The following is a 26035-nucleotide window of genomic DNA, read 5'->3' as shown; positions in this document are numbered from 1 at the left end:
CATATAGTAATCCCTGCACTGCTTAACATGAGCTTTTACTCAAAGTAAATATATTATTGGTTATGACAGGGATAGGAAGGATTTTAAACAGACAATTGCAAAGTTACCCAGAGAGATATAAGGAATGTAGACCATGTTAGGGAATAGGGTTAAGGGGTCTCAGAAAGCAAGCATCTCACCAGAAATTCCCACCATGGTGCTGTAGCAAAGAGATCAGCAGACACCCTGGAGAAAACAAGAAGGGAGTTGTAATTAGGAAAGGAGAAAAGTTTTCCACTTCTATGTGAGACACCAGCGAGACTGAGACGTGTACAACAGCTGGTTGTCTGCTGTCAGTTTTATAAAGGAGTTTGGGGAAAGGTCTGAAGAGATTCCAAAAGAAGAAAGTGCAAAAAAATTACTTGAGAGCAGGAGAAAGCGCATTGTACTGAGACTTCTCTCAATCCAATCTGCTTAGTTTATAAAAAAAAAAGAAGATGGAGAGGTGACTGATTTGATTAAGGTGTAAGTACCTTCATAGGGAGAAAATTGTGGTTAGCAAAGTGATCTTTAATCTTGTGGAGAGAGGTATATTTATGACTGGAAGTGGAATCCTGGCATATTCAAATTGAAATAATTTTCAACAGAGTGATGGACCATTTGAACAAAGTGCCATGGAAAGCACTGCATCTCTCTACTGCTGCAGGCTTTCAAACCAAGCCTGAATTTCTTCCTCAAAGAGGCACTCACATGTGACTTAAAGTTCTCAGTATGTTGCTAACCAGCTAAATTCAATAACAAATAAAAGGTCAAATGAAATGATCAGTGATGTTTTCTGGCCTTGAAGATGCGACATCAGCAGCATAATGTTCAAGGGTTTTGCTGTTTCACAGGCTTTTTAGGCTTTCAGGATTAGGTACTAGTGCTCCAGAGCCACCAGGTCTCCTAACCACCCCGTCTAAGCTCCTGGTGTCACACCAAATAGCTCAGGCACAGCAATGGGCATCTCAGTAACTGCTTGTGGACTCAGTGCCAGCTCACTGAGAGGTGACTTATCACATCTCAAATCAATTCTCATGCTCTCGTCTTTATTTTAATACCCTTTTTTTTCCCTTTCTATTTACTTTTTCTGTTGTTTGAAAAGGAACCACCATAAAAAAGAGCCTCACATGGAGCATAACACAAGCTGGTGCACCTCGTGCAACGTGGCCTTCATCAATCCTATGATTTAGGGTGGAGCCTGCGAGTATTTTCACTAGATTAAATGGCTTTCCTGGAAGTGCACTGAACTGGCACATTTCCCAGGACATATATTCTTAGTCAGTGTGAGCACAACATCCACCACAGCTGTAGCTTCCAAGACCTGCCACAATGCAAACCAGGATGGATATATGAAGGTCATAAAGGGGAAATGCAGAAGTGGAAAGTGCTTCCTGCCCAGATGACAGGGTTTGGAAGAGATCTCTAAGCAAGTGGCAATTAAAGGAAAATATGTTGTGTGCTTCCCTGCATTCCAGGCAGAGGTCTGCAGAGCATCCTGCCTTGTATCATGTTCTAGCAGCATCTTCTAGTGCTGCTCTTCCGTCCCCTTGGAGGCCTCTGGGGAACATCACCCCAACTGAACAACAAGGAGGCTTAATTACAATACCGATGGTTAGCTGAGCTGCCAGCTGGGACCCGGTGCATGTTGTATCCACAATATGAAAGTCATCTCACTGAAGCAGAAAATAGGAATGCATTGAGCCATCATGTGGCCTTCTATAAAGAGACAACTGCTACCAGGGGTTTCTAAGCTATTTGTGTGCATCCCCTCATTTCCTCATTATTATTTTTTATCCCCAGTCCTTTCAGCAATAACTAACTCAATAAATACATAAGCACTCCCAGCCTCATGATAATAGCTGGAGCATCTATTTAGCCCACAGCCCTTCTCTGGTGTTTGCAAGGCTTGGGCTGGCACTGGTGATCGTGATTTGAATTAAAAGGATGGAGAAGGGAAGTTAAAATCAATGGGCCACATCATTAGCTGGTGCAAGCCAGTGAAGACCACTCAAAGTCAACAGAACTAAAATTATTTAGATTAAGCAGAGAGATCTGACTATATGCATAAGAAATCCAGCCCAACCTGTCCTTACTCATACCTCCAAGCTCTTGCTATTTGCTATCTTCTGCAGCAAGTGAAGTTAATTATCATGATCCAGAAGCACCAGAGTGAAATTAAATAAAGGAGGCTTTAGGAAGTATATGAGGAAGTGTTTCCTTGCTGTGAGCTCTGTTAGCATAGTGTATTCTCACAAGTCTGGTCACTTCTATCAGTGAAACTTGCTGTGCTCAAAGTGTTGGGAAAGATGCTGCAAGGAGCAGCACCCCTCCATCCTAGGAAGAAGATCTGAGATCTGTCTGAGTACCTCCGATTGTTCGATCTCCTGTTTCGGAGTGATCACATTCCCCAATGGAAGTGCTAAGCGGGGCACAGGCTATCTGAATTATTATCCAAGCAAACACTCTCATTCTCAAAATCTGGGAAGTTTTCCAGCTTAATTAACATTAACATTTGTTTTCACTAAGCCGTCTGTCAATGTGCCACCAGAAGCACTAAATATGAGCTCTGAGGACACACACGGATAGGTAGCAATTCAGGTGGAGCATGCAGTTTTATTTCCAAGCTTTGTTCCTTACAAGGTTTGTTATTTCTCAGGTCTGTAAATCATTCCCTCTTCAAACTGCAGAACCCTTTCCCCTGACACATGGTCTCATTGAAAGCTAATGGCAAAACATCATGTAACATCCTTGGCTCATCTGTACCCAGACATGAACCCTGACTGCCTTGTGCTGATGTTGGTTGTAAGGGGAAGGCAGAAAAACACGATATTACAGTGGCATTGTGTCCCTGTTCTCCTTCACAGACCCATTTAAATGCAGCTTTCTGAAACATTAGTCCTGTGAATGCATGGGTGTTCATCTTCTTGGGCTCTCTTTCCGTTTGGCCAGCCTGTGGCTTCAATGACAATTGGTTCTCAGAGATGATGGTGAGACATTAGTCTGATCCACTGCAGAAGGTGGCTGAGGTTGGCCAGATATCAGGCTGAGAAAAAGGGATACAGAGACAGGTTGCAGCCATGGGGAGTGGTACCCAGGGTTTTCTGTCTGTGCTGTACAGCACTAACACAAGCCCACCCACTATCAATGTGATCCCATTGTTGACATCAGCTAATTTGAGCAATTTTGGGCATCACCACTACAAGCAGCTTTAACCCTGCGTGATCGACACGTATCAACACTGGTCTTAACAACCCAGTCAACCTTGCAAATGTCATAGTGTCATAGAATCCCAGACTGGTTTCGGTTAGAAAGGACCTTAAGATCATCCAGCTCCAACCCCCTGCCATGGGCAGGGACACCTTCCACTAGACCAGGTTGCTCCAAGCCTTGTCCAACCTGGCCTTGAACACTGTCATGTTTCTTCCTTGGATGATACAGCTCTTGGGGAAGCTGTATGAGACAAACAGGATTTTCTTCATCTCTGATCTTGCTCCATCTTCTGCTTTGCTCTGTTTAAAAGGCAGTTTTGTTGCTTCTGCCACCAGTAGGAAACGCAGGCTTTCTCATACATGGACTGATACCATGGACCAGTCCCTGCTGCCACTGATCTCTTCCCCTGATTCATCTAATCCAAGCACAGCTCCTCTCAAGCATACATAAGATTCCCACAAGCATTGCCAGAGGTTTAGTACATGGTTTCAAGGAAATATTTCGTCTAGCTCCTCAGAGCCAACTTTTCTATTCTGCTTGAACTTCTCATGTGAAAAAAGCCACAACAACGTGGTCCCATCCATGCCTATACCAGGAAATGCAAGAGTTAAGAGCTCAGCTACAGAAACAAGGTGCGTCTGACTTGAGTTGACTTCAAGCAGACTCACTTGGGAGAGGGTGATAGGGTTAGGTCAAAGACACTGCGCAGATTAGGTGCTGTGAATTTGCTGCTGTATTGCAGTCCAGAGGAGATGGCTCCCCTCGAGATCTTGTTCCTGGTGCTGAATTGGAAGAGGAGCTATGACTCCATCCTCTGCTTGGCAACAGAAGAAAAGGTTGGCATGGCAACCCTCTTCCAACAGTATAAGGTTGTTATAAAGGGGACCAAGATCAACTGTTGCCTTGTCCTCTGAGAAAAGGACAAGAAGGAAGGCAGCTTAATTTGAATTAAAAACAAAAATAAAAATTAGAGATGATAGGGAAAACCTTCTAACCACCCAAAAGTGAAACAACGCTCTTGGCTTCTGGCGGAGGCTACAGCATCCCCCTCACACTGAGGTTTGAAGAACAGGTAAGATAAAGGGGTCAAGGCTGGTCTAGATGCACTTGACCATCGCCAGTGCAGAGCCTTGAATGGGGACGTTTCTTGAAGCCATTTCAGCTGCAGTCTGCACTGCTCTGGTGAGACGCCCCCTGAAGTCCTGGGGGCACCAATACAAGACGGACATGGAGCTGTCGGAGCAAGTCCAGAGGAGGCCACGGAGCTGCTGCGAGGGCTGGAGCAGCTCTGCTCTGGAGCCAGGCTGAGAGAGCTGGGCTGGGGCAGCCTGGAGAAGAGAAGGCTCCTGAAGGGGACACCTTAGAGCAGCTCCAGTGCCTGAAGGGGCTCCAGGAAACCTGGAGAGGGGCTTTGGACAAGGGCCTGTAGGGACAGGACAAGGGGAATGGCTTTAACCTGCCAGAGGGGAGATTGAGATGAGCTCTGAGGCAGAAGTTCTTCCTTGTGAGGGTGCTGAGGTGCTGGCACAGGGTGCCCAAAGAAGCTGTGGCTGCCCCATCCCTGGCAGTGTTCAAGGCCAGGTTGGACGGGACTTGGAGTAGCCTGATCTAGTGGAGCAGCCTTCCAGTACCTAAAGGGGTCTCAGTGGGTCCTAAACCAACCTAGCGTCTGCCTTCTAGCTAAAATATCTGGACCACACAACAATTATCCAGAAAAAAAAGGGGTTACCTCCCTCCAACTGCAGATCATCCTTGGTGCTGAATGCATTCCAGATGTCCACAAAGAAATGTGGAGAAACAGTGCAGATGATGATACACTCTGTTAACAGAATTCACCTCAACGTAGGCATTCCTTCTGCCCTGTTCTGCAAATCCAGCTCTGCAGGAAACTGAACCACCCTGTTAATTTGGACCACATCCTCTTAAACTGGGGTTTTCCAAACAATAGGTTTAGGGTCCATTATATCTCTTCTTAGCCCATTTCGTACTTTTCTTAGCCCATTGTTATACCTGTTCTTAGTCCATTTCATGGCTTCCTGGATGAGGCAGTTGCTTACATGCTGAGTTCTAACAGGAGTTCAGAGAGCATCACAGCTAGTCCCTGGCCTCAGTGATACTCATGGTTTTCCAGTGTAAGCTTGTCTAACAATGGAGAACAGCACACACTGGGAACTGAATTATTAGGACACCACGATGGGAAAGGAGAAATCTAAGACTAGAAATATCACACCAGAAGGATCAGTAAGAAACATGACTACAAAGAATTAACACTGGGCCTTTAGACCTTTACCATAAAACATCAAGCTGGTAGCAATCATTTTCAGTAGGATCAAGTAAGGATCCAGATGGAGCTTGCTATGAGTAAGGAGGATAGAACTGGTCCTTCGTTCCAATTTATTCTTTAACTTTAATTAAAAAAGAAAACCAAAGCCCACAAAACCACAAGTCAGAGTCTCAATGTCTCCACAGAATAGATAATAAAGCCAAGCAAACCTCAAGCCTCTCCAATCCCAGCACAGAATCTCAGCCTGCTATAAACACTGCTGGATTTAAATATCAAGTTTATTCAGTGCATCAACAACAAAATATAATCTGTGTTATTTCATATGACAATGCACAGAGCACAAAAATAGAAAGGCCCGCTCCATTAAGCTTGCATCTCAAACTGCACTGAAATTATAATCAACAGCTTCTTCAGGGCACAGGAAGAGAAAACAAAGGAAGGAAGAAGGAAAAAAATAGATGGAGGCTTTTTTCCACTCAGAAGAACCCAGTTCCAGCCTTTCTCTGGCTCCCTGGACAAGTGCTCCAGTGTGAACACTGAAGTCTTTGCTGAATTCCTGGTCTTTACCAAACCACTCTCTGGAGAACCAGCACTGTACATGGAGCTGCAACCAAGAGCAAGGCAGAATCCACCCGCAGGGCCCACACAGGTCTCTCTGATCCACTGCCCTCCTTCTCTGTCCTATATCAGTTTCCTTGGTATTGAAACAAGCCATAAGGAAAACCAATACTGAATCCTACATGGGTCCATCAGTGCATCGGAAAGGTTTAGAGTGGGAGGCATTAGGGCATGTTTATGGTGGTGGAGCCTAACCTTCAGTCCAGGTCCCTTCCCTGCTTACCGTACATTCAGGTCTCACCTCGCTTGTTCTGAGGCCACAGCAAGATGACATTGGTCCCTTTTGATTGTTTTCCAGCAACATTTCTCAAAAGACATTAGAGTATCATGCAGAAGATTTCTATCATCTTTTATTATAAGATGTAAGGAAGAAGTTCTTCCCTGTGAAGGTGCTGAAGCACTGGAACAGGTTGCCCAAAGAAGTGGTAAATGCCCCATCCCTGGCAGTGTTCAAGGCCAGGTTGGACAGAGCCTTGGGTGACATGGTCTAGTGTGAGGCATCCCTGCCCACGGCAGGGGGGTTGGAACTGGATGATCTTAATGTCCTTTCCAACTGAAACCATTCTATGATTCTATGATTCTATGATTCTATGATTTATTTCTTTTACTAGCCAGATCTGGTTGAGGTCACCATTCTAAAAGTCATAATTTTGTGGAAAGTCAAACCAATGAACCAACAAGCATAAAGTTAAAAATGCCAACTTTGTTAGTTTTTCCTGTCATCACCTCACCCCTGCGATGTAACAGCAGAGGCAAACTTCTCTGAACAAGGAAAACAAGAAAAGCTGAGAAAAATCAGTGGTTTTGGCGCTCTCTCTGTGGAACATGCCTATAATCCCCAAAATCCTTCTTCAGATTACCCAGATTCCCTGCAGCTACAGAATCTGATTTCTGTTATTACATTTTTTTTTTCCTCATTGATTTATGTAAATTAAATAGGAAGAAATACCAGCACTCCAGCCAAAAGGAGAAATGCTGGTTTTACAACCTTCATATTTCACACCGATTATTCATTCTTCCTTGTGAGCAACTTCTTTTTTTCCCCTCTCACATTATATTTTTACTGATAGCATTAAATGCTGAATGTAGGCAATATCTTTGATATATGGACAATTTACAACACACACAGAGAACCTTGACAGGATTCTTTTTCGTTTCTTTATCATCTTGTTCATAAATTACAGTTGCTCCAAAGAGGGGCCTCAGTGATGAGAAATCAGGGCTGTGTTTGAGAGGTGAAAGCATGGTCTATCTGAAACATATGACCACTCAAGCTGCAGTTGATGCATGTATCTCCTGAATACACTAAAGCAGTTTGCTCATGGCCTGAGGGTTGTATATAGGCTCATAGGGAAGTTAATATTTTTTTGTAGTGCCCTCCTGAGTGCTTTCCTTTTTCAGGACAGCTTGGGAAGGGACAAGAGCTGGGGAAGCTGGAAGGATGAATTAAAGCAAGAACAGCCACACCAGCACAGACCAAAGGCTCATCTAGCCCAACTGCAACTACAGAGTCACGTAGCCTGCTAATGGCCAGCAATTGCCTTCCAAAGAGACTTCAGGAAGGTTATAACAGGTTGGTGTACGTTGCTAGCCTCCAGTGATACGCCTTACAAGTTGCTGGTCTTTTTGCCATCATCCTAGGATGGTTGCAACTCATTGTAAACCCACATCTTACATGATCTGTCCATTTTTTCCCCATTATTTCCCCATTTTAACCTGCTCATGGCAAGGGGTTGGAACTAGATGATCTTTAAAGTCCCTTCCAACCTGAACCATTCCATGATTCTATGATTCTGTGATAACGCCACCACAGGAAAGGTGGTAGGCTTGCTTTTCTGGATAACAACTGTAGGAATAAGCACAGATGACAACTTTCCTATCAACAGCAAGTGTCATGGGGCTGCCTTGACTTGCATGCAAGGAGATGGGGTTGGGTCCATGAGTAGCTGTCAGGATGCTCATAGAAGGAAAGAGATGCCTACTTCTCCATCATTGCTGACAGTACTCACACCAGTCTTATACACTTTGGAGACTGACTCTGAGACTTCTCTGCTTTTGCCTTTGAGAGTTGTATCTGTGGAGTACCCTTGCCCTTTCTCCACCAACTCCCTCTAAATTCAAGGCAGATGCCATTGTCAGACCACAGATGGAGAGAGTAACCCTGTTTGCTAGGATGACCAGGGGGCCTGTTTGAGGCCTTCACTCTGTGAAGTGGAAAGGCACCGGGAAAGAAGAGAATTGGGTGAGAGATGAACTATGGGTTTCCTTCTTATTCTGGAATAAAGCCATCCTGTTTCTTCCTCTGGGTCATAGTAGTAGCAGAAATGAACACTCAGTGAATTGCTAGAAGTGAGGAGGGTGATGGTGGTGAGAATGAAATGCCAGGCACAGAGTCATCATGGTGTGAATTGAAAACACATGGCATTACTTCAGAAACCCTTAACACACCCTAGTAAGCTGCTGCTCTCTAAACACAACCTTCTCACCCTGAAGTTAGTCACATGAAGACACATTCAGAAAACATAAGGAAATGGCCTCTGTGGCCCCATATTGAGAATGTTGTTCACCACTGTTGCCTCTTGGCAATGGCACCTAAAACTTTCCAAGATCTGGGTGCTACATATATTCCATCTGATCACATAGGAGCTCTGGACAAGGAAAACACAACTTCCACAACCTGCTAACTCTGGGTTGCAGGTCTAGGACACAGACTGCTTCTAGAGGATCATTTCAGAAGACAACACTACGTGTGTTAGTGGTAAAATGTTTAGGGGCTGTATTAATCTTACTCTTCATGCATCTATAGCCATTTTCTGCTGGTTGTAAACAGTGTCTCTCTACATAATTGTAAATTACCCCCCGGGGTCTGTTACAAACAGAACTTGTGTTTAAAATAGAAATGTTAATTTGATTCCCTTTTTTGTTTTTCAAGTTACAGGTCAATGCACACCTCTTATGAAACATCCGTATGTGAAATCACAGCAGCTACCTTCACGCTATCTGAAGTCATGGTTCCTGCCTGGCTGCTGGTTCCTGGGTCAAAACTGTGAAGCTATTATGTGTTAGGATTAAAAACAATGCCAACATTGAGAGCTTTGGCACAGGCTTTCCTACAAAACAATTGCCTGATGGCTCTGTCTCTAAACCTCCTTCCGCATGGCTACTCCTATGGATGGGTAACCCGCCTCTAGCTGGACCTAGAGACATCCTTTGCAGATCAAATCTTCAGGAATGCAGAGTCTGCTGGTTAATGAAGATGCACTGGTTTCATTCAGCTAAGAATGATGGTATTTAAACTGAATCCTGGAGCTGGAGTAAAGAAGGAAGTTTTCTCTTTTGTTCCCAACTCCTTGTCCAACCTACAGGGTTTGTTTCAATTCCTTTTGTCTTCTTCTGCAGGGTGGCCCAGAGCCTACCACATTATTTCCAATCTGAGCCTGGAAAAGGGTCATCCTCTCTGAGAACCTCACTCTTTTCCACCAGATAGAATGTCCTAACAAAGTATATACTGCTTCTGTCTACAAACTTGGTCTTGCTAAAAAAATCAAGGTTTTCTGTCATGACCATGGTGATGCTCTGGCTCTTTTATTGCCTCTTCCTGGAGCACATTTGAGTTGCTTCGGACTTTTCTGGGTTTCTACACACCATACTTGAGAAGAGGTTCATTTAAGCTGAGGAGTTAGCTTCCGACACTGACAATGGTGAAGGAGACTGCCTGAAATCCAGGACCTGGACAGAAGATTCCAGTGGTCTGGACAGGGTCGAGTCAAGGTAGTCACCGTCTCGGCTTTACAAACTATCTTAATTCTATTGTCGCACCATTGTTCCCATCATGGTCATCCTCAGGTTTGTTTCCACAGCTGTAAACCAAATCCATAAGTGATTCTGCTTGACCACGGGCTTACTTCTCTGGGATCACAGTGGGCCAAGCTGCTTCATCACCTGCCATCCACAAATGGTTTTTCTGAGCTTGAGATACTTGAATCCACTGTGTCAAAGTAGACAGGCTTAACATGGACCTTGTAAATTCGCCAGCTGATGCTTTCCATGAGGAAGACCCATTTTAATGTTTCTCTTACAGATAACATATCCTTCAGCACAGATCTCCCCTGAGCTGTAGATTGCAGTTGATGTTCATTTTCTCCTAAACAAATTTAACTTCAAAAGAACAACTACAAAGCCTGTTACCAAGAAAAAGGTTGTGGCTAATCCTTTGATCCATCTCACAGCCCCATCAGATGCTTCTGTAACCCTTTTCTCCTGCAGACCTCATGTTCTGGCATGAGCTAGAGCCATAATTCATTCAGAAGCAAAAGACCTTAATTTCATTAGCTCTAAATCCCTGGTAGAAGCAAACCCAGTAGACAAAAGAGGAGCTGAGAATTGAGAAGACGGAAATCAGCGTTCATGGTGACTCGCGGGACTCATGACAACACATCAGCACACAATAAAATGTCACACCATGAAAAATCCTCATTGTCTGGTCATAAATCCTTTTCCCAGCTGGGCCGTCTCCCTGTCTTCCGCCCTGCTAAAGGCCACAGAGCTGTTCAGACTTGCTTGTAGAGGTCCCCAAACAATGTGGATTTCAGGAAGGGAGCCAATACGCTCCCAGGCTGGGGTTTGGGAGGTCATGCTTTGGCTCTGACAGGATCTGGATTGATTTTTCTTTAAGCTAAGGCTGAGAAGTAGAGTATTTGCCAGCTGGAGACACAAAGAAGATGCCTGACTACACGATACAACAGTGAGGATGAAGAAAGTAGGCTGTAGTCACTGCCCAAATGATGTTCATCACTCATCTTCCATGGCAAAGTGGAATAGCTTCACTATCACCAACAGGGAGATCCTGGTGTTGGAGTATCCTGTTACCATGTTGTTGGATACTCATGGGCAAAAATCAGACTCACATCGTTGCAAGCAAAGGAGATGGGCATCCCTTCCAAGCTCTGTTTTGGTAGATTCTGTAGCCACCAATTAATTGCAGTAGGAAAGAAGGTCCTCTCTCCTGCTCCAGCTGTGGTATGTGCAAGACCTGTTTTGGAAGGTGGGATCCCATGCTGAAACAAAGCTTTGCCTGTTTTGGGTATTTCACTGGGCCATTTAGAGTTGCTGGTGCTTAGGACTTGGACCACACTGGACATGCATAGAAGCAAACACGTAGATAGCATATGGTGGGAATCATCTCCTCTGACTTTGAGTCCTCTGTCTAATCTGAGGCTTAGTCTTCTCACCTGATCTATATCCAAGGGTCAAAAAGAGAACATAGATACCTGCTTTGGAATGGCCCAAGGCTTTTACACAGCTAAAGGCAAGGGACATGAATCCTCCCACACGAAGTTGTTCCAGAAAGTAAGCAGTCTACAAGATCAGCAATGGGTGAAGCAGCCCATTGTGTTTCTGGATCATGGGTGTGAGCAGTTAGAGATGAAAGTAGAATGTAAGCATTTTTTATTTTATATGTCCATGGAAAAGCCCTCAGTTACACAGCTGGAGCCTTGGAGAAGATTGCACTTCCATTTTATGGAGAAGCAGTCCTAAAATAGTCCACGGAACAAATGGAGAACAGAAAATTCTCATCTTGCCCCAGATATTTCCCATGATCAGCCCTTGCTGTGGCTGGCTGGTTGCATTCAGCTGCCCAGGAGCAGTGTGTTTGGATGAAAATTGCATTGTCCATCTGAATGCTTGGTAGCCAGAAAGTTTGGACATGCAGCACTGAACAGTATGTTAGGACAACCTTCCCCTGGTGCAAGCTCCTGTCCTTGTCTCTAGCAAGGGGAAATGTGGTCTGACCCAACTTGGTCCTAAGATAAAGCTCTTAGAAATACCCACAGATAGACCCAGAGTTCGGAGCTAAATAGAGCTGCTTCTTTTTATTCCATCTAGTAAATAAAACTGATTTCCAGTGGAATAATCATCAAGGTCTGTGCTGAATGGATCTCAAAACTGGCCATGGACCTTTCAATCAGGTTTCCCTGGAGGGCATTTTCACACCATTTAAATTTGGTGTGGGAAAACTTTTTATTTACATGACACAATGATGAAATATCTCATTTTGTGTCTGGTCTTAATTATATTTTCAATATGAATTAATGACTTCATTGTGATTTTGGTCCCAGGTGACATTTTTCTTTCCTGAGGACATTACGCTAGTAAAATGGGATCTCCAGACTTTAAGCTGCATTCTGAACTGACTTTGCTGAAGGATTTTGTCTCTCATATTGCACAAGGTATGTCTTCATTGCCTAAGTTGCATGATACTAAGAATGCAGGGTTATTTGTGACATCAGAGTTGTGGTTCAGCCAAGGAACAAGCCCAATAGCACATAGATGGTAGTGGGCAAAATGATGTCACAAGAAACATGGCAAAATGAGAAAACACTGATTAATAAAGGACATGACTTCCAGCAGAATACTGGGGAATGTGGTAATGAACTCAAGATAAGACATATTGATTTGGGAGTTTATTTAAGTTCCTTTTGGGTTAAAATCCCTGAAACTAAACAGTCCGGCATGTCTGGATCTTGGAATTACAAGGCTGCAGAAAATTTTGGAGTATCAACGTTTTTGGCCCAGTTTTTGCAAGAAATGTTGGTATTTTCGTGGGGAGGGGGATTAATTCTCCGTTCTATTCTGCTCAAATTAGCCTTGCCATTTGAGAACAAGTGCAGATAAGGAAAGAAGGGTTTGTAACCACTGGAGGTGGAGCGTTGGAGCATCCATTGCAGGTAGTTGTTCTTCCTCCACTCATTCCTTTTGTTATGTCTCTGTTTCAGAAAATACACCACTTCACTCCAGCTCGGAGCCAGTGGATCATGTTATCCTTTTGTGATGCAAACTGAAGAGCTCTCTCATTTCAAATTACTGTTCCCAAGCAGGTACTTAAAGACAATGATAAGTTACCCCTTAACCTTTTCTCTATAACACCAGGCGGTATATGCCTCCCATCTTTAGATGTGTGTCCTCCCCCTGCTCCTGCCATCCCCATCTCCAAGCCTTCAGTTGCTCCTGTGGCTCTTCCCTCAATTGTCTCCAATTAAACAGCATCCTTCTGGAGCAGAGAACCAGACACAGGGGCACAAAGGTGCCCAGACAAATGCAAAAAGTCCCCTGTGTTCACCTTGGTGTTGCTGGGCTGATGCTTTCTCTGCTCCCTGTGGGAAGCTCATATTCACTGAATGCTGTTGGTTGTCACAATTGCAATGCAGTTTGGTGTAAAACCCTCCATGTTCCTCTCCAAATCACACCAATATCTCTCTGCAACGATACCCCAACATTAAAATTACTCCTGCTGCCTGTTTCCAAGGGAAACATTAACCAAAATGACTTAAAGACCCAAGGTTGTTGTAGTAATTAGATAGCATTGGGTTGCGAAAAGCTGATGCTACCTCATGGCAGGACTTCTAGACCGTAGGTGGTCTAGAAGATCCCCTGTAGGGCTTATTTCTGATATGTCACTAGATTCTAATGCTTAGACAATATATAAATGGAAGGGAACTCTGTAAAGAGATAGAGTTCTCCCCCTGTGACACTAACCTTGTCACAGGTTAGTGACAAGGTTAGTCCCCCTGTGACTAACCTTGATGGGTTTCTGCCCAAGCCAATATAGCACAGATTTATTTATAAGGTCCTGCTCTGGTAACATGTCCTCTCTCTTTCCTCCAGTCCAGGCAAACATGGAAATGAGCCCAAGAGAATCCTTCCAGCTGTCCTTCTGCCATACCTACTAGTCACTGGGAATAGGCAAGCAACATCCATTGGTACCTCATCAATCATGTCCCAATGACAAGCCATAACGTGTAGGAAGCTTAAATCAGTAGTTGTCAGAAAGCAGTGTGCTGCTGGGGTAGATGAGGCTGTTTTACTTTCCTATCACGTCTGACAGCTGGACCTGTGCCAAGACAGCATGAGTTCATGATGTGTCTCTAAATTACAGTCGGACTGTGACATACTCCATCAGTGTTAATTCTATCCACAAGACATTCAGAGTGAGGAGAAAGGTCTCTTTCAGGCTGTGAGTGTATTGGTCTGTGTGCATGGGACCCTTGGTGGGAATGAAAGAAAGTGCTGGCATTTCTGAAGGGGGAAAGAGACTGCATTGTATTTGGTGGCCGAGAGAAGAAGAAAAGGCTGCTTGTCAAATTCAATGAGTGGTTTCATATGCAGGGAACTGTTTATGGCCCTTTCTAATTGCTGTAATATTCCTGCTGCAGCCACAACTCTTCTTCAAGCTGCTTCACTTGCTCTGACAAATCAGCTGCCAGGAGAAGAGAAAACAGTAAAGTAAATAATTTAAGCAATGAAAGGAAGGGTGACCAATGCTGCTGATTCCTCAATCTCTGCTCTCCGCTTGCAGGGAGGTGTCAAAATGACATGTGAGGATTAGCCATTCCCTGTCAAGTATTGGCCTATTGACCTCTAGCTGTGGTCACTCTGTTACATACACCTTGAGGGTGTGCGACTCCTTTATGTACAATGCATCTCATAAATTGTGCTTTCTTATCCATAGAAGCTGGCAGCAAATGTGCTCTTGAGTCCAGCTCGTTATTGAAGCATGAGGGGCAGCTTACCCTTGGTTAAACTTCAGAGCAGGGAACATACTGTGAGGCATGAAGTTCAAAATCTCCTTGAAAACCATGAGCAACCTCAGAGGCGAGCTCCTGGTCCAATGCCCTGCTTTCAAAATAGGTTTCATAGGAAATCGTGTTTGGTTATTGGTTAGCAAAGAACCCATGAACCTCACCCATAGTCAGACTATGAGCTCTTCCATCTTGCTTTCCCTGCTGTGCTCTTGCTGTGACACAAGATGTGGTCCCTATGGGAAAAAACTCCTATTCATTGCCAAAGTTCTCCTTCATAATCTATAAATGCTCACAAAATAGTTTCTGAAATATTTAGGGCTCATTCTTTTTGGGGCTATTTTTTTTGTCAGTTTGGAAGTCAAAATGTGACAAAGATGTAGTTAGTTAATGGGACTCATTGCCTTGGACTGTTAGATATGAGGCATGTGTGGATTTCTACAACAAATATATATGGATAGGGGTGACCAATGTGCATGAACCTTTCCTTGAGACAGCAGACAGCCCTAGCTGCTCAACTCCTGGTGAACAAGCAGTGGGGCAGCAGCCCTCCGGCGTTAATGTAACAGTTACGACAGGTTACACCACCACAAAGTACTATTTCCGCTCCCTGGTTGGATAGTGGAAGAAAAGAAGTCTTTCCTTGAATATATTTTCTACCTTCTCCCAACATCTGCAGGTTGTTGGATGCCCAAGTACATCACCACTTTATCCTCAGTACTTGAACCTTTGAAGAAGAATTGCAAGCCCATTTATTGTTATACAAAAAATGCACAGAAGGTTTGTTATACTAGTTGTCTGACACAGAAGAGCTCTCAAGAAGCACACACAATGCTCTCCTAATCCTGAGCAGACTGACTGGAGTGCCTGGGTGGGAGTACAAATGCCTGTGAACTTGCCTGGTTGCTAATGGCACACACTTGGTCTATTGTGCTTAACTAGGGTATTGTCCGTAAATTGCTGGTACTGGTCTTTTGTCATGGGCAGGAAATATAACCTGTCTTTCTTACAGCAAAACATAGAAGTGGTGACAGGATCTGGTGTCTCTATAGTATGAATCATGAGGGTTTGGCTGGACACATCCTTGTAGCACAGAATGGAAGAAGACAGAACGATTTCATTCTACAGTAAGTATCCACTGAATTCTTACAACACTCATTTCCTTCTTCCCCCTCCTCCCCTTTCTGATGCTAAGAGGAGCAGGGTTAAGAAGTGGCTAAGACTTCTAGGAAATCTTACCTGCAAAGCTAAGGAAGCAGCTGCTTCATTCTTTAAAGGCTCTGAGCTGTTCACCTCATGGGTTTTTTGAGGGTCTGAGTTTTACATTGCATCTGCATTGCCCAGTGAGTGAATCCTCCGCTGCTTGGTCCCTTGATGGTCCACATGATACACAAAACAGTCCATTCTCAACTCCCTTTAGGAGTCAGAAAACTCTGGAACTAAACCTGAGCACTGTTCTGGGGATATTTAACCCCAGGGAGAATGTCTTAAAAGCAATAGACCTCCAGCCCTCATCATTATCCCCTCAAGATCTGGACTCGCTGAACTCTCTTTACCCCTATGCTCTCACACCACAAGGTAGCAACACACACCTTCAGAGCCAATAACTCTGGCTACAATACAACTATTGCTTTGTTTTAGGTCCTTTCATCTGGAAACACACACATTCAGAAGTAATCATTTCATGCTGGCTAGAAGAGCCATGGTGTTGTCTCCAATGTGCAAAGAGGCAGGGACAAGTATGTTACAATTTTCTCTGAAAATCCCTGCTCTTAAGTGAGCTCTGACAGGGCAACACAGGAGAGAAGGTGTCTGAATGCCCTGAAACTGGGACATAATGTCCTTCTCTCCAGATCAGATGAGTTGTTATGATTGAGTTCCCACCTCTATCAGGTGTTTATAATATTTTCAGGAATCCAAACTCCTCTTGAGCCTTGTGGGGAGTAGAATTCCTCTCCTCTAACTTGAGACATGCAGACTGCAAATGCCACCACTGGAGCTGATCAGTTTTGACTGACCTGGCAGTCAGCAGCAAGAAACCTGCACTCCCAGCGGGTGATCCTCTTTGGCTAATGTTGGTGGGATGAATCATGCCATAGAAGTGCCACCACCTATAAAAAGAGCTGAGGATGAATATTGCTAATGGAGAGGTCGCTGTGAGTACCATGCTGTGCAAGGCCAAGAGGGAGGCAATCAGTGCAAAGCCCCCATCCTGCAAACGCTGGCTCCTTTTTTCCCTATGGATAGAAATAACCTCTGGCATCAAAGGGAATTGATGTTCCATGCTATAGCCACCTCCCTCCCTTGCACAGAGAGGCTAGGTCTGGCAGTGCTGTGGAGCAGGTGACGTGAAGTGCTCCTTACAGTCATGACAGTGTTCAGCACAGAGCTGCACATGAATCTAGATCACTCCAGAGCATCTGCTCTGTGTAGGGGTTTCCTTATGGGGTGCAGCTCCTTTATTGCTGTCCTGATGGAGCAGAGTTGTGAGCGACATGGATAAATCACTGCTGTGTGCCTGTTCCTCTTGGGAGGTCCCCAGCACGCCAGGACCAATGAAGGTAAACCCCGCGGTCTGTGATCTCTGCTGGAGGGACAGTGGGGCAGAAAGAGGTGACCTATGGATTTTGTTGTCTCTGGTGCAGATATCAGTCTAGACTTGAATCCCTCCCTTGAACTACACAAGGAGAGTGTGTGTCAAAATTAAAAAAGAAAAAATATCATCAGATGTGAGGAAGTTACTGCTTCTTGTCTCCCCGAAAATACCACTCTGCTGGGGAATGAAGGGAAGGATTGTTTGGGTCCTTGCAATCCACGGCACTGGATGGAGCATGGCACAAACATTCCTTTTAACACCAGATGTGACCTGGCCTGCTCACCCCTCTCTTCCAATGCAGGGCTTGACATTTCAGGCCAGCCATGTGACATGGTGCATGAGATCACTCTGCATTTGACCCAGAGTGCTTGGTTGGAGAAATACTCACCCATCTATTCCCAGCAACACTGTGGTGTTCATTTCAGAAGGCATCAATTGCAGCAAATTAGCTGCCAGTCACAGAGGGAAATATTGCTGCTGCTAATGAAAACTTCCCATTTAGCAGTGAAAAACTCATCATTAATATTACCACTAACATTACTTTTTATTATTTTTAATGTATCCCTGTGAGGCATTGAAGTCAGGATCAGGGTTCAATTGTTATTTGACTTCCCAAAACATAGTGTTACAGGAGTAACACCTGTGCCTGGTCAAGCTTACAGCCTTGATCTGCTTTGCTGGAGGTTTCAAAGGGATTACAGTCAGATTGAGATGAGCACTGACCTCCTTTTCCCTTTTTCCTTAGTCTTTGTGGCAACCCTTTCTTCAGCCATGTGCTTGCATCCACACTGAGCGGTGAGAACTGCTCTGGCTGGAGACCAGCTAGCCCTGCAACCACCACCTCCATTCCTATTGCCTGGAGTAAGAACAAAACCTCAGAGAACTGTTATTTCATTTGGTTTCGGCAGTAGTTATACCTATGGCCAATCAGTGCTGAGGTACCAAAGGGCTGCAGCTACTCTAACAGAGTTGGGACCTCTTGTTCCAACACCCAATGCAATGCTCACTCCTTGTCCACCACCTACTTCTACTTTCAGCCTTTGTCAGACGTGAGCAATTCACAACACACATGGTTGGTCAACGTGGATAAGAGAGTCTGCTGGGGTATAATTAGCTTATCCTAAGGGATGGGTACTAAAATATTGTCTTCTATCACACATCAGTGTTTTCCCAGTTCAAGGAGATAAAACCTGTTACTTGATTCTGAAAAGAGAAAGGCATTGTAATTTTCATGGGTAAAATATGCAACAAATTACTAAAGGAAACCCTCATTACACGTCAGGATTTCACTGGTGGTCAGACACAAGCCACAATTTCAATAAGCAAAAGGACAAAGCAAAGTCATTGTGTTTATTGCAGTGGGAAGAGGACTGAGAGTTGGTGGCTAAGGCATTTTATCAATGGGTTGGCTCAATTGAATGAGGATGAGGAAGTTGATTTGTTGACACACACTTCACCCTAAGGATAATGTAGTTATTAAGGGCCTAGTTGGAAAAACACCTTTGAAAGTTCATTTATCTTGCAGTGGAACATCTTGTTCAAGGGGATAGGATACAATAAAGCAGTGGGAAAAGAAGTGGAATATCTGTCCCGGGAGAAGTTCTAGTGTTTCCTGTTTGCTCCTGGTTTGAGTCCGGATGCAAACCTGAAGTATTAAAAAAACAAATACATTTTTAGAAAAGAAACGAAACTCTTGATTACTCCTTTTTTTTCTTTCCTAGAAATAACAAAATGTTTCACTTCAGCCTCTCCAGTGAAAAGAGCTGACACACCAGAATTGAAGCCCTGTGTTTGTTGAAAATATCCCAAATGCCCCTTCTTTTGTATACCCATCACGGTTTCAGGACTGGGTTTCTCAGCCAGAGCCCATTTTATAGGTCTACCTGGGGTTAAGTTCATATTACCTATAATGCAACCAGTCAGTAGCCCAGATTTACATGTGCATGTGTGTCTACATGCAGGAGCACAAGGAACGTGGGCTTTGCTTTGATCCCAGGTGTACTTTTACTTGTATGTACCTTTTACCATAGGTTTTCAGATTTGGGTCAGATCAAATCCAGGGCTTCCTCTGATTCCATCCCAGGCAAGCAAAGGGGAATTTTGCAAGCTAAAATTGCTTTACAAAAAGATGACTGGGTTTGACTTCATTTCCTTTCCAGATGTCCTGTCTGGCACCAGAGTGCTGCCAGCCCTGGCTGACGGCACAGCATCAGCCTGAAACATCTGAAACATCAAAAGTTATTAAGACTTTGAGTCATTTTGTGTCTTTTCCTAAAGGGGATGCTACTACAGCCAGAGAAAGAAGGTAGAAGGCAGGGTGAATGAAATGCCTCTTGGAGAATAAATGAGGTGTGTTGATTTGTCCCTGTCTCTGACCACTTGTTGGAGTATTAATGATCTTTTTTCCTCCAGGGGATCTACACACTACAAAGAATTGCTGGCAGTTCACTCATTCACCACACTTACTCGTTAACTTAGACTGAGCTATATATGCTTACCTCCTTTTTTATTCCATTTGAGGAACTTCCCACTCTCTGATTGTAGATGTGGCTGGTTTTCATAGCACAGTAAACCAGGGCACTCTCAGTTCACCAAGTCCAGTCCCTGGCTGGCCCAGGTGACCTCAGAAGCCACTCAGTTATTGCTTTCTCCCCATCCCAGCCATCCATGTTCTGGGCTCTATAGCATATTCTTTGTCTTTCTACTGCACCAACTTTCTCCAGAGTAGAGCTGCAGCCTTGCTCCATCTCTGTCTCTGCTGCCCTATAAAAAAATCTGCGATCTCCAACCATTCACTTGGCCTTAGCTACTGCAGAGGGCACTGACACAACCATCAGTCAATCCTGAGTGCACCTGTGGAGGTTTTGCAAGTCCATTTTGGCGTCACCAGATGTTTCTGAGATGCCCAGGAGCTGAAAGAGGCAGAGAGATGAGTGTGTTTGTCTGACCTGTGGTAGGTGAGACCAAGACATAAGGTTGGCAGAGCAGCTCCAAGTTTCTTCATTCCCAAGCATGACATCCCTCACAGTGGAAGGATCAGGATCTGTGTCCATGCATGGCTGTCCTTCCAGATCCATTTTGGCCTTCCTTTGCTACTGAGTTGCCCAAGGGTGAAATGTTGCTGACAGCAAACAGTACATCTTCCCTTTTCTCTAGAGAGGCCACTCAGTGCATGATGCATAGCAGAGAGAAGCTGCAGTCCTTGGACACGGCTCTATGCTTAAATCTCAGTTGTATATTCACTAGATGTGTGTATGGGGGGCTTCAGTCTTAGCTCCCCAAAGCAAGGCCTGAAGGTGTTTGCAAAACATCATGGGACAGGATGCACCTCTACATATACAGCTCAGGGTTGAAGACTGGCAGCTCTGGAGCCTGGTGCTGCAAGGGCAGGAGCTCAGCACAATCTGATGCTCACCACCACGATGATCTGTTCCTCAGCTTGCCACAGCATCACCCAAGTGCTGTGGTTCACTTACTCTGGGCCTTGTGGACATATAATTTTGGGAAGGATGGAGATGGGAAGCCAACAGTTGGAAGATGCTGGAGACAGACTCTTCATCAGGGACTGTAGGGATAGAACAAGAGTAATAGGTTCAAATTTAAACAGAGGAGGTTTAGGTTAGAATATAAGGCAGAAGTTCTTCCCTATGAGGGTGCTGAGGCGCTGGCACAGGATGCCCAGAGAAGCTGTGGCTGCCCCAGCCCTGGCAGTGTTCAAGGCCAGGTTGGACACAGGGGCTTGGAGCAACCTGCTCTAGTGGAAGGTGTCCTTGCCTGTGGCAGGGGTTGGAACTGGATGAGCTTTAAGCTCCCTTCCAACCCAAACCATTCCAGGATTCTAGGACCACACAAGCACACTCTGGCAAATGTCTCTGCCTTAGCACAGTGCTGAGGGTTGCTGCCAATGAGCCGGCGTGAGCGAGCCTGTCTGCCTGAAGAGGCTGTAGGGGTTTGCAGGGAGAAGGGAAAAGGGTAATGAAAGCACCAGCACATGTGTGAATTTCAAATGTCTCCTTGTGGCTGCAGGGCTGGTGTGCTGCTCGTTGAACCAGGCTGCTAATTTCCAAATTGATACTTACTCTAATCCCATCCCTGAAGGCGCCATTATGGTGCATTCAGTAATGGGCTATTATTTGGGCTTGTTGCAGGGGGGGCGGGAGAACAAGACTGAAAGGAGGAGGAAGGATGTTGGAACAAATCAGCATCAGGGTGCTCCTTCCCCAATCTGCAAAGCGATTAGACTGCTTTAGAGCTCCTCACTCTCCTTTGCTTTGTGAACAGCCTTGTTTGGGGGAGGAATTTTATGGGATTTTACTGCCTCATATAACACTTATCACTGGCAATCAATATTGATTTTAACATAACATTTTGGTTTAAGACTCCTTTTGTTGTTTTGCATTCATGCTGCATGTTAATAAGGTTTATAAAATCCATGATATTTTCTTGTTTCAGGAAATCTTGCTGCGATAATTACCTTGCTGTGGTGACAGATAGTTGGTGCCTGAATTATACAAAGAAAGCTACTGTTATCAGCTTTCCTTCCATCTCTTGAAGGATGCTTTCCTACCTTGGCACAGGTCTGTGAATACAGAGTAAATACTGAGAAATACTTACTGTATCCAGTGTAACCTTAGTTATTTTCTTTGGCCTCATGGAAAAGAAACTCCCAAATGCCACCCAATGCTTTCAGGTGGCGTGACCTTTACTGTAAATAGGGAATCAAAGAAATGAGAAAGGATAATGGCTAAGCCTTCGGGACAGAGCATGCACTACGTATCTGTTGTTTCTACCCATCTACATCCAGCAGAGAGCAAAAATGACCGACCAGCTCCGGAGATGCCAAGGGAAGATTGTCTCCAGGAAAACCCTTCCCAGCGAAAACACTTTTACGTAATTATGTCTAGGAGTTTTAGTCCTTTTTCTTTCAGGACATGCCTGCTAGACAGAGCATTTTGATCCTGTCTTATCGTGCTAATGCACCAGTTCAGCTGTAACTACAGTGATGTCTATAGTCAATTTTGTTATCAATCACTTGCATCAAAGTCATCTGAGGTGTCCCACCCCTGTTAGCTTTTTTCCTGTATGTGATATCAAGGTGTTTTCCAGGCTTCTTTTTGCTGCCTTCCAGGAGTTGGACATGAAGTCTCATCTCCAGGCCAGAAGGAAGGTTGTTGCAGTGGGGAATTGGGGTCTTGAGCTGCCTCTGTTTGAGACCTGCATACAAAGATACTTTTCAACCCCATGATAGGAAAAAGAAAAGCTGGGAGATATGCATGGGGAGTAGAGATGAGACTATTGCAGGAGCTGGACCATTGGAAGAAGAGATGGATTATCAAGAGGATAACTGTGTTTGACAGCCTTAAGTCTGACCCTAAATAACATTATAGAAAGAGAGCTATCTGGGGCCAGAAGCTCAAGGAGCACCAAGCTTACTGCACGCTGTGACATGGTGCATTAGTCAAACTCTTAATTACTTTTGTTTCCCTCCTTTCTCAGGGTTGATGCCTCCAGATGGTCATCTCCTTATGAATCAGACTACCAAAGCCATTGCTCATGGGAATCTCTCCTGCAAATGTAGTGTACAGTAAAGATTAGTGCTTCCTTTTCACCTTCTTGAGACCTTGCATCCCCTACAAATTATGCCTGTGGTCTGTCACAGAGTACATTGAACTTACAGACAGCCTTGGTTTCTGAACTTCCAGAGACGCAGCGAGGTAGAAACATTATAGATAAAACTGTCTTGGTTTTGGATAATCCCCAGCAAACAGTACTTTTCTTAATCCCTCACAGGATGCTTTATTGTGTATCTATGCTCTAGTTGGCTGTTCCCAGGCATTTGCTTCTCAGTTGTTAAACACAGATCACTGTTAAGTGGAAAGCCCCTCCACAGAAACAGCCAGTGTGAGACCAGGACTGAGTACCACATAGCCCAGCAGTTTCTGGATGTGATAAAGATGAACTGAGCAGCTCTCTGGGACTGTTCTCTGGCGGTCTGGGCTCCCCTCACCAAGACTGTGTGCCCCTGCAGTGCTGGATGCTACCAGCTGCAATCAGAATAAAGCAGACTGGATGCAAGTTAAATCCAGTTGGTGTCCAGTCACAAGTGGTGTTCCCCAGGGCTCAGTACTGGGGCCAGTTCTGTTTAAGATCTTGACCAATGATCTGGATGAGGGGATTGGGTGCACCCTCAGTGAGTTTGCAGATGACACCAGGTTGGGTGGGAGTGTTGATCTGCTGGAGGGCAAGAGGCTCTGCAGATGGATCTGGACAGGCTGAATCCATGAGCTGAGGTCAGTGGTATGCGGTTCAACAAGGCGAAGTGCCGGGTCCTGCACTTGGACCACAACAACCCCATGCAATACTCCATGCTTGAGGAAGAGTGGCTGGAAAGCTGCTCATGGAAAAGGACCTGGGGGTGCTGATTGACAGAGCTGAACATGAGCCAGCTTGTACCCAGACAGCCATAAGCCAACAGCTTCCTGGCCTGTATCAGCAGAGTGTGGCAGTGGGGCCAGGGCAGTGATTATCCCCCTGTATTGTGCGCTGGTGAGGCCACATCTCTGATGCCTGAGCTGCAGGGGACTTCCAGACGGGCAGAGGCACAGCCAGTGGTGAATAAAACAAACCAGCAATGCAATTCCTTCTCTGGGACAGTCACCAGATCATGAGTTCAAATTTTCTCATCTCTGTCAAGACTGTGCATTTTCTATCAGGGAAACAGCAACAGACAAAGGGAATAAACACAAATTGTTCCAGGTGAGCACAGAAAAAGGTAGAACAAGTATCACTTTCCCCAGATACTAGAAAGAGATGGATCCTGCTGACTAGTCTCAGGTCTCAGACAGGCAAAAGCCACAAGGAATTGAGTTCGTGTAGACATAAGACACCAAAGACAGAACAGATGGTCTAAAGAGAGGGAAGGAACAACTCAAGATGTCTCAAGGCATCCCAGGTAGCATCAACCAGCTGAGAGTCCACCATCCAGACTTACCTGGTGTCTGACTCCCTTTGGAGCCAATGGAAGGTAAATACCTAATTTAGATATTGTCTTTCAGCTTTCCTCATCATAGCAGGATCCCAGCACATTGGGAATTCCCTGTCTCCTCTCATATCATATGAAAATCCTTGGGGAAAAAATTACTCCATATGCTTTTAATTTGTTTTGCAGGTTTTGGGTGATTGGACATTCGTGATCCCTGATTCATGACCTGTGGGACCATGGGAGACAGATTCCATGGGTGGCCTTTTCCATTCATGTGTCCCAGCACTCTTAAGTGAAGCATTGCAGAGCTGTTCTTGTTATGCCCAGCCAGATGGAAAGAAGCAGCAAAGTGCTTCATGCACTGATTTCTGAACACCTGGACTTTTATTCACAGTGGACTGCAACCAGGGCTAGAAATAAGTCCAATCTGCACAGCTGCACAGCTGAGTGGAGGATCTTGTCCATCAGAGCCCATCGTCACCCTCTTCTACAAAGCCAGGGCTGGGAAGTGTAGCACATCTTGTGCAAATGGCTTGACATGTCTGAGTGCATAAAAGCCACAGACCCAACGTACAGCCCCACATTATCATGGATTTGTTACCTTTCCTCACAGCTGGGAGCTCTGGAGAGGGGTTTCTTTGAGCTGCATTTAAAAAGGTGCAGATGGCAAAGCCAGCCACTTGTTCTGTTGTTCTTGTTTGGCACCACAGCAGCAGCTCTCGGTCAACTAACAGTTATTGCTCTATGGCTGCTGGTTCTCTCAGGTTGGCTTCTCCCCCCACCATGTAACGGCCTTGCCTGAGTTAAGAGTGAAGCACCAGAGACCAGATGAGATCTGGTTCTTGGACAGCAAATCCTGCAAAGCACTCTGGGCTTTGGTGACAGCGGGTGGCTTCTGTTGTTGATGTTTTCCGAACCACCACAATGCTGTAAGTTGATGGTTCAAGTGATTGATAATCATTCACTAAGTTCTTCCTTAATGGGGAAGTAAAACAAGCCAGAAGGTCATGGTACCCTGGTCCCACAGTCCCAGGTACAGAAGGACCTCACAAAGGCTGGAGACATGGGTAAACAGGAACCTCATGAAGTTCAACAAGGAGAAGAACAAAGTCCTACAGTTGAGAAGGAACAATCCCATGCACCAGTGTATGCTGGAGGCCACCTGGCTGGAAAACAGCTTGGTAGAAAAGGCCTGGGAGGCCTGGTGGACATCAAGTTGACCAGCAATGTTCTCTTGCTACAAAGAAGGCTAATGGTATCCTGGGTTGCATTGCAATAGGTTGAGGGAAAGGATCCTTCCCCTATACTCAGCACTGGTGAGGCCACACCTGGAGCACTGATGTACCTGGGCTCCCCAGTACAAGAGAGACATGGACATACCAGAAAGAGCCCAGCAAAGGGCCATGAAGATGATGAAGGGACTGGAGCATCTCTGCTATGATGAGGGGCTGAGACAGCTGGGACTGTTCAGCTTGGAGAAGAGAAGGCTCAGACTGATCTTATTAATGCATATGTATACCCGAAAGAAGAGTACAAAGAGGACGGAGATACGGAAAGCAAACTTTGTTGTTATGCAGTGGCAATCCCTATCATGCTGGAAGCTCCTTAGCTCAATGAAGTGTCACTGCGGCATGGAAGCATCTCCTGAATTCTGTGGAGAAGTCACTGAGCAAAGGTCAAAGACTACTCCAAAACATCCTCTACTAAATGTCACTGCATTCCTGCATGATGGCATTTTAATGAGC

Source organism: Strigops habroptila, chromosome 7, assembly GCF_004027225.2.
Source record: "Strigops habroptila isolate Jane chromosome 7, bStrHab1.2.pri, whole genome shotgun sequence".
Classification (NCBI taxonomy): Eukaryota; Metazoa; Chordata; class Aves; order Psittaciformes; family Psittacidae; genus Strigops; species Strigops habroptila.
The sequence above is the reverse complement of the archived record's forward strand: the minus strand, read 5'-3'. Positions refer to the sequence as shown.